The following is a 9,524-nucleotide window of genomic DNA, read 5'->3' as shown; positions in this document are numbered from 1 at the left end:
AAAATAACATTCATGCTGCAAGGCATTGGTGACACCACACCTCGAGTATTGCGCAGAGTTTTGGTCTCCTTATCTAACGAGGGACATATTTCCATTAGGGGCAGTTCAGAAAAGGATCACATGTTCAGTTGCTTAGATGAGGAGGTTGTTTTATGAGAAAACATTGAACAGGTTTGGCCTATGCTCATTGGTGTTTGGAAGAATGAGATGTGATCTTATAGAAACATATAAGATCCTAGAGGACTTGACAAGGTAGATGCTGACATGTTTCCCCTTGTGGGCGATTGTCTAGAATTAGGGTGCACATTTTCAGATTAAGGGCCAAAATTTAAAAGCCCTCTCTGCTGTCAGGATCTTCTGGTCCCACCGGTGCCACACAAGGCTGTGTCCTCAGCCCCTTACTATACTCCTTATACACCTATGACTGTGTGGCCAAATTCCCCTCCAACTCAATTTTCATGTTTGCTGATGACATCACCATCGTGGGTCGGATCTCAAACAATGATGATACAGAGAACAGGAATGAGCTAGAGAATCTGGTGAACTGGTGCGACGACAATAATCTCTCCCTCAATCGCAACAAAACGAAGGAGATAGTCATCGACTTCAGGAAGTGTAGTGGAAGACATGCCCCTGTCTACATCAATGGGGACAAAGTAGAAATGGTTGAGAGCTTCAGGTTTTTAGGCGTCCAGATCACCAATAACCTGTCCTGGTTCCCCCATGCCAATACGATAGTTAAGAAAGCCCACCAACGCCTCCTTTCTCAGAAGACCAAGGATATTTGGCATGTCTGCTACGATTCTCACCAACTTTTACAGATGCACCATAGAAAACATCCCTTCTGGTTGTATGGCTCCTGCCTGACCAAGACTGCAAGAAACTACAAAGGGTTGTGAACGTAGCCCAATCCATTACGCAAACCAGCCTCCCATCCATTGACTCCATCTACATTTCCCACTGCCTTGGAAAAGCAGCCAGCATAATCAAAGACCACACTCACCCCAGACATACTCTCTTCTACCTTCTAGCAGGAAAAAGATACAGAAGTGTGAAAACATGTGCCAACTGACTTAAGAACAGCTTCTTTCCTGCTACCATTAGCCTTTTGAATGGTCCTATCACACATTAAGTTGATCTTTCTCTTCACACTATCTGTAACTGCAACACTATATTCTTCATCCTATTCTTTCCTTCTCCCCTATGTGCTCTATGAATGGTATGTTTTTTCTGTAACGGCTCACAAGAAACAATATTTTACACTGTATCCCAATACATGTGACAATCATAAATCAATCAATCAATAAATCAAATCAATCACCCATTTATGTCATAGGTGATGTGGAATTTCTTTTCTCAGATCATAGAATCATGATAGTGCAGAAGGAGGCCATTCAGCCCATTGAGCCCTCACTGACAACAATCCCACCCAAGCCCTATATCCACAATCCCACAAATGTACCCTAGTAATCCCCCTGACACTAAGGGACAATTTAGCATGGCCAATCAACCGCATGTCTTGGACTTTGGGAGGAAGCTTAGCACTGTTGCCTCAAAGCGCCAGGAACCGGGTTCGATTCCCGGCTTGGGTCACTATCTGTGTGGAGTTTGAACGCTCTCCACGTGTCTGCGTGGGTTTCCTCCGGGTGCTCTGGTTTCCTCCCACAGTCCGAAAGACGTGCTGGTTAGGTGCATTGGCCATGCTAAATTCTTCCTCAGTGTACCCGAACAGGCACCGGAGTGTGGCGCCAAGGGGATTTTTACAGTGGCTTCGTTGCAGTGTTAATGTAAGCCTACTTCGTGACAGTAACTTGTGGCTTAAATCCACGCAGACACAGGAAAATCATGCAAACTCCACACAGACAGTGACCCAAGACGGGAATTGAACCCGGGTCCCTGGCGCTGTGAGGCAGCAGTACTAACCATTGTGCCACCGTGAATGACGCTCATGGATATTGGAAATTCTCTAGCCCTGCGAAGGCTGAGTCTTTGAATATATTCAAGGCTGAGATAAAAATGTTTTTGAACCATAGAGGAGTCAAGTGTTGAACAGGCAGGAGAGGGGAATGGAGGCCAAGATCAGATCAGCTATAAATATTGAAAATTCAAGCATGACCAACTCCTGTCTTTTGTTCCATATTCCCATATTCATTCTTTTTCAATATCCTTGCAATTTCTTTCTCCTTCAGATATTTATTTATTAACTTCCCATTTGAAAGCTACAACTGAATCTGTCTCCAGCACCCCATCAGGTGATGCATTTGAAATCTGAACTATGTACTCCATCAAACTGTTTCTCCTCATGTCACCTCTGGTTGTTTAAGTCCATTATTTGCATTTTTTAATTTGATAACTCTCCTGTCTTTTATTTGATAACCACCTCACCTTGTGATGTTTTACTGTATTAAAGATGCTATATAAAGGCAAATTATTGTTACCAGGACAAGCAAAATTAAAGAAACGTATATTTGATTTGATTTATTATTGTCACATTTATTAGTATACAGTGAAAAGTATTGTTTCTTGCGCGCTGTACAAATAAAGCATACCGTACATAGAGAAGGAAAGGAGAGGGTGTGGAATGTAGTGTTACAGTCATAGCTAGGATGTAGAGAAAGATCAACTTAATGCGAGGTAGGTCCATTCAAAAGTCTGATGGCAGCAGGGAAGAAGCTGTTCTTGAGTTGGTTGGTACGTGGCCTCAGACTTTTGTATCTTTTTCCCGACGGAAGAAGGTGGAAGAGAGAATATCTGGGATACGTGGGGTCCTTAATTATGCTGGCTGCTTTTCCGAGGCATCGGGAAGTGTAGACAGAGTCAATGGATGGGAGGCTGGTTTGAGTGATGGACTGGGCTTTGTTCACAACCTTTTGTAGTTTCTTGCAGTCTTGGACAGAGCAGGAGCCATACCAAGCTGTGATACAACTGGAAAGAATGCTTTCTATGGTGCATCTGTAGAAGTTGGTGAGGGCCATAGCGGACATGCCAAATTTCCTTAGTCTCCTGGGAAAGTAGAGGCGTTGGTGGGCTTTCTTAACTATAGTGTCAGCGTGGGGGGACCAGGATAGGTTGTTAAGGTCACAATCAAATAAGCCATGATCTTATTGAATGGCAGAACAGGATCAAGGGGCTGAATAGCCTACTCTTGCAGACAACAGACAAATGTAGAGCAGACTGGGTAGGTATACCTTTGCAAGGCAGTCAGCAATCAAGTGGGCATTTACCATGATGCAGCAGCTTGCAACAGCAGCCTGCCTGGTTTACACACTTTGCCATGGTGGCATTTTAATTTGTAACCTCTGCACTGGTGTGCTGAAATTTACTCAAGCACCAAGTATTCTCCAGCGTAGGGCTGAAAGCACACGGTCACCAGAAATACGGGGGACAATAGGAATTGCCTGCATTTGTCTTTCGAATCCTACATCCCCAACAATTCTCATCAGCGTTCATGATCCAGTACAGAAAGGCAGAGGACCTTTGTATTTGTAGACCAGTTGGATGTGTACAGTGGAGAATTGCAAGCCAAATTTAAACCCACATCCCACGTGCTATGGAGTGTAGTATTTCAGACTCTACAACTAGCCCAGAGTTGAGACATAGATTATTTTTTATCACTGATGCATCATTTCATTGATTTCATTTTCCCTCCTGTTACAAGTCAAATTCACTCATGGAAATATCATAGTGCGTCTGTGAAAAGTTTGGTGAGATTCCAGAATGTTAGTGTTCTTGTTGACATAGTTCTTTGGTTTTGTTGATTCACATCCTCAATACCATACCCTCAGGCCAGACACCAAGAAGTGAGTGAGTCTGCACACAATGATATTACTTCAGGGTGCAAGGAGAAAGGGAATTAGATATGCCCTGAATTCTAGATGTGGCTTTTGGTTTCAATCTTTCTGTTAAATATGTTCAGTAAGCAAAACAAATCAAATGTCTGGAGATGGGTTGAGTAATTCACACCAAATAACACCACTTTACCCCTGTATTCCACCTTTAATATAGCAAAAGGTTCAAAGGGATTTCAAGGGCGATCTTAATTTAATAAAACATCACAAGATGTTACAGAGAAGTGATTATCAATCAAAATTTGACACTGAGTGACGTAAGAAGAGATAGGTTTTGAGGTGTGTCTTGAAGATGGAGAGATGTTTATGAAGGGAGGTTCAGTTTAAAGTCCGTTTTGAGTCTAGGTGACCCTTTGACTCGAAACGTCAGCTCTTTTCTCTCCTTACAGATGCTGCCAGACCTGCTGAGATGTTCCAGCATTTTCTCTTTTGGTTTCAGTTTAAAGTGTATTCTTATGAGTCTTACAAGTAGGCTTACATTGGCACTGCAATGTAATTTACTGTGAAAATCCCTGAGCAGCCACACCCCAGGGCCTGTTTAGGTACACTGAGGAAGAATTTAGCATGGCCAATGTTCCTAATCAGCACGTCTTTCAGAATGCGGCAGGAAACTGGAGCACCCGGAGGAAACCCACGCAGACACGGGGAGAATGTGCAAACTCCACACAGACAGTGACCCAAGCCAGGAATCGAACCCGGGTCCCTGGCGCTGAGAGGCAACAGTGCTAACCACATTGCCACCGTCCCACCCCAAAATGGCACCCAATGTGGGGTTCGAACCCACGACCTGAGATTAAGAGTCTCATGCTCTACTAACTGAACTAGCTGGGCATATAAGCACGTAAAAGATGGTCGAGAGCTTCAAGTTTCTAGGTGTTCAGTTCACCAACCATCTGTCCTGGTCCCTACTGACACTATAGTTCAGAAAGCCCACCAACGCCTCCACTTTCTCAGGAGACTTAGGGAATTCACCATATCCGCTATGGCTCTCAGCAATTTTTACAGATGCACCATGGAAAGCATTCTTTCCGGATGTACCACAGGTTGGTATGGCTCCTGCTCTGACCAAGACCGCAAGAAACTACAAAGGGTTGTGAATGTAGCCCAGTCCATTCATTAACTCCATCTGCACATCCTGCCATGTTAGAAAAGCAGCCAGCATAATTAAGGACCCCATGCACCCCGGACATTCTCTCTTCCACCTTCTTCCGTCGTGAAAAACATACAAAAGTCTGAGGTCACAAACCTACCAACTCAAGAACAGCTTCTTCCCTGCTGCTGTCAGACTTTTGAATCGACCAACCTTGCATTTAATTGATCTTTCTCTACACCCTAGCTATGACTGTAACACCATACTCTGCACCCTCTCCTTCCCTTCTCCTCTGTGCACTCTATGAATGGTATGCTTTGTCTGTGAAGTGCGCAATAAACAATTCTTTTCACTGTATCCCAATACATGTGTCAATAATAAATCAAATAAAATCCTTGTCAGTCTACAGGCAGAGGACTTGCTGAGATAAATTAGATTGAAATGGAATTTGACAACAATGAAGTTTTGCTTGTTTGCCATTTGCTCGACAAATGAAAGAACAACGCCCTGAAATTAAGCTGTAAGCCTATTTTTAAAACACAAAAATGCCTTTCGCAAATAATTGTTTACAGATATTTGGAAGAAATTTCATTGTCTGCAGTTTACACTGTTTGTTTAAATGTCATTCAGTTTGTTTGCTAAAACGGCACAGTGTAATTTCAAAGCCTGCAGTGTATAATGTTACTGAAATAAACAGATTTGTGTCTAAAGGGAAGCACTTTGAGTAATTTCTTCAGCTGGCCAGTCGTGGGTCAGAACTCGCAGACTTCCCTATAGGCAGAAGGTCGTGGCCTGAGGCGCCACCCCGGGGGATTGTACAAGACAAAATCTAGGCTGATCCTCCCACACTGAGGGAGTGCTGCACGGTCAGACGCCCCAAATTTTGGAAGTGACATTGAACTAAAGCCCCGTCTGCCTACTCAGGTTTCAAAGAAGAGGAGGGGTGTTCTCTCCAATTTCATGGGCAAAATGTGTCCCTCAGCTAACATCACTGACAAATAGATAATTTGGCCTTTATTGCTACTGTTTGTGGAAGTGTGCGGTGTGCAAATTGGCTGTAACATTTTCTACATTATTAGCTGGACGGGGCTTTGGACATCCTCACGTGGTGAAAGGTGCTATACAAATACAAGTTCTCTTTTTATTTTATGATTTTAAAAAGAAAAGTTTTTAAAAAGTTTATTTATTAGTGTCACAAGTAGGCTTACATTAACACCGCAATGTGAAAATCCCCTAGTAACCACACTCCGGCGCCTGTTCGGGTACACTGAGGGAGAATTGAGCACGGCCAATCCAACTAACCAGCACGTCTTTCAGACTGTGGGAGGAAACCGGAGCACCCAGAGGAAACCCACGCAGACACAGGGAGAACGTGCAGACTCCGCACAGACAGTAACCCAAGCCGGGAATCAAACCCGGGTCCCTGGCGCTGTGAGGCAGCAGTGCTAACCACTGTGCCACCGTGCCACCCATCTCGTTTATACACATCTCATTTTGATGCTATTATAACTCCTGTTTCATTCAATTATTGATATGATTAATTCAGGCTAGTACTGTGGAAAGGCAGCTTACTCAGGTAGGAGCTTGGGGAACAGCAACAGTGTCCGTGACAGCACTATCTATTTAAACTGCCCATCCACGCGTGGTTCCCTAACTGCAAGATTTGGGGATGGTCAGGCAATGGGACATTAAGTGGAGCGAGGCACGGGATTGCATAAGTGCAGTTGTCTCTCTCTCAATGACACAAGTGTGAAATCCGTCTCAACAGAGGTTTAGCACATTTTGTTCAGTCATGTCGATTCTGCCTTCAGTATCCCTAGGCCAGGGGAGGAGGAGAAAGACATCAGCCAGGGTTCCTTCCCAGCTGTGATTGTTATCCTGCAACATGAATCAGAAAATTAGGAATTTTATAGAAGAACAGGGTGGGCCATTCAACCCCTTGAGCCTGTTCCGCTATTCAATTAGACCACGACTGATCTGTATCTTAATTTCATCTACCCATTCTTAGTTCTGTAATTCACAACACCCTTGTCTAACAAAGATTTATCACTGTTCTGAAATTTACCGACCCCGACCCTTTGTGAGAACACTTCCATGTTTCCTTTATGGGAGGAAGTGCTTCCTGACATCACCCTGAATGTCCTCAATCTCATACTGAAGTTAGATCCCCTTGTTCTGGACACCCCCACCAGAGGAAATAGTTTTTCCCTTATCTATCCTTCAAATCCTTTAATCATCTTAAACGCCTCAATTAGATCAGCCCTTTATCTTCTATACTCAAGGGAATGCAAGCCCGGTCCATGCAACCTGTCCTCATAGGTTAACCCATTCAGCCCCAGTACTGCTCTGGTGGATCTGCACTGCACCCATTCCAGCATGTCCTTCCTGAGGTATGATGCCCAGAACAAAATCCAGTGCTGCAGGTGGAGATTTAATCAAAGCTTCATACAGCCAAAATGTAACTGCCACACAGACATCAGCTGAGTTTGGTAGGGCTACAATCCCCAAGGTCAAATAATGGGGTGACCTTGAATGTCATTATGGTCATGAATGTTTTTAAATGAAAGAAGAACATTGGCCGGTGACAATGGAACATCCCTCCATCAACTCCCCTCTATATAAATGTGTCAATGAAATCACTTTAAAAATAGGGAGGCGATGGCCGAGTGGTATTAGCGCTGGACTATTAATCCAGAAACTCAGCTAATGTTCTGGGGATCTGGGTTCGAATCCTGCCACAGCAGATGGTGGAATTTGAATTCAATAAAAAATATCTGGAATTAATGACCATGAAACCATTGTCGATTGTCGGAAAAACCCACCTGTGTCATTAATGTCCTTTAGGGAAGGAAATCTGCCGTCCTTACCTGGTCTGGCCTACATGTGACTCCAGAGCCAAAGCAATGTGGTTGACTCTCAACTGCCCTCCAAGGGCAACGAGAGATGGGCAACAAATGCTGGCCAGCCAGCGATGCCCATGTCCCACAAATGAACAAAAAAAATAATAAGAGAGTCACCCATTTAAGATGGAGATGAAGAAAAATAATTTCTTCAGCAAACCTCACAACCTTTAAAAAGTACGTGGATGAGTACTTGAAATGTCATAACATTCAAGGCTTTGGGCCAAGCGCTGGAAAGTGGGATTAGTGTAGATTTAGTGTAGTTTTGGGTCAGTGCAGACTAAATGGGCTGAATGGCCTCTTCTGTATTGTATGACTCTATGACTATGATTCCATGAATTTCTCTCAGAGTGTCGTGAGACTTTGGGATTCTCTTCCTCAAGAGGGGAGGCAGTGGCGCAATGGTATTGTCACTGGACTAGACTCAGGGTAATACCTGGGTTCGAATACCACCATGGCAGAAAGCAGCACAGTGGTTAGCACTGTTACCTTACAGCGCCAGGGATCAGTGTTCAATTCCGGCCTCGGGCCATTGTGTGGAGTCTGCAGGTTCTCCCTGTGTCTGCGTGGGTTTCCTCCGAGTGCTCCTGTTTCCTCCCACAGTCCGAAAGACGTGCTGGTTAGGGTGCATTGGCCATGCTAAATTCTCCCTCAGTGTACCTGAACAGGCGCCGGAGTGTGGCGACTGGGGGATTTTCACAGTAACTTCATTGCAGTGTTAATGTAAGCCTACTTGTGACAGTTTGGCAAAGGAACAACTTGTTTCTGTATTTTTAGTTATAGATGCTATTTGTCAGTTGTTTTTGACAATCTTTCGTAACATTGTGGGCATGATCAGATGGAAGCCCAACAGTGAAAGCCAGCATAGCTTTTACCAGAAGTTGTCAGGCAAGCGGTGCCTCAGGCTTGCATAACATTGCGGGAAGACTCGAGACAGATGACCTCTGCTACATCCATCAATTAATTCTTCAATGGATTGAGACTCCGACTGGTGAGGCCAGTTTAAAATCTACAAAGCAAATAAACACGCCCACACAGAAATTAATCCCCGCATTTTTGCTTTCTCCTCAACCTGACTGTAATTGGTTCGAACATGCCGTCACAGAGTTTTGAGATCCAGGAGATCAGATAAGAATGTGTAGCTGGGGGTGTTCCAGAAATATCAATCTCGTCACTAAAAACCAAATCCAATCAGGAATTCAGGAGAAAGTTCTTTACCCGGAGTGGTAAAACTGTGGAATTTGTTACTGCATGGTGGGTTGAGGTGAATAGCAGAAAGGCCTTTCAGGGAAAGCCACACAAGTATATAATGGAGAAAAGATCAGAAAGATTTGCAGAGGGAGGTGGAGGAAGGTTGGGAGGAGGCTTCATAAAGAACAGCCTAGAACAAAGGCCCTGGCTGGGATTCTCCTAAAAAAAATTCCAAGTGCTGAATTTGCGTATAAACTGACATCAGCTGAGTTTGGTAGGGCTACAATCCCCAAGGTCAAATAATGGGGTGACACTGAATGTTTTTAAATGAAAGAAGAACATTGGCCGGTGACAATGGAACATCCCTCCATCAACTCCCCGCTATATAAATGTGTCAATGAAATCACTTTTAAAATAGGGAGGCGATGGCCGAGTGGTATTAGCGCTGGACTATTAATCCAGAAACTCAGCTAATGTTCTGGGGATCTGGGTTCG

At 44.1% G+C, this 9,524-nt stretch overlaps 1 non-coding gene across 1 annotated transcript; it reads right to left on the bottom strand.

Moving 5' to 3' along the window:
• Positions 1-4,607: 4,607 nt before the first annotated feature.
• trnak-cuu (transfer RNA lysine (anticodon CUU)) lies at positions 4,608-4,679 on the bottom strand. Its single transcript has one exon. It is a non-coding gene; the product is annotated as a tRNA-Lys (tRNA).
• Positions 4,680-9,524: the final 4,845 nt, after the last annotated feature.

This window comes from Mustelus asterias, chromosome 11 (assembly GCF_964213995.1).
Source record: "Mustelus asterias chromosome 11, sMusAst1.hap1.1, whole genome shotgun sequence".
In the NCBI taxonomy this organism is placed as follows: domain Eukaryota; kingdom Metazoa; phylum Chordata; class Chondrichthyes; order Carcharhiniformes; family Triakidae; genus Mustelus; species Mustelus asterias.
This window is presented reverse-complemented; position numbering and strand designations above follow the sequence as displayed.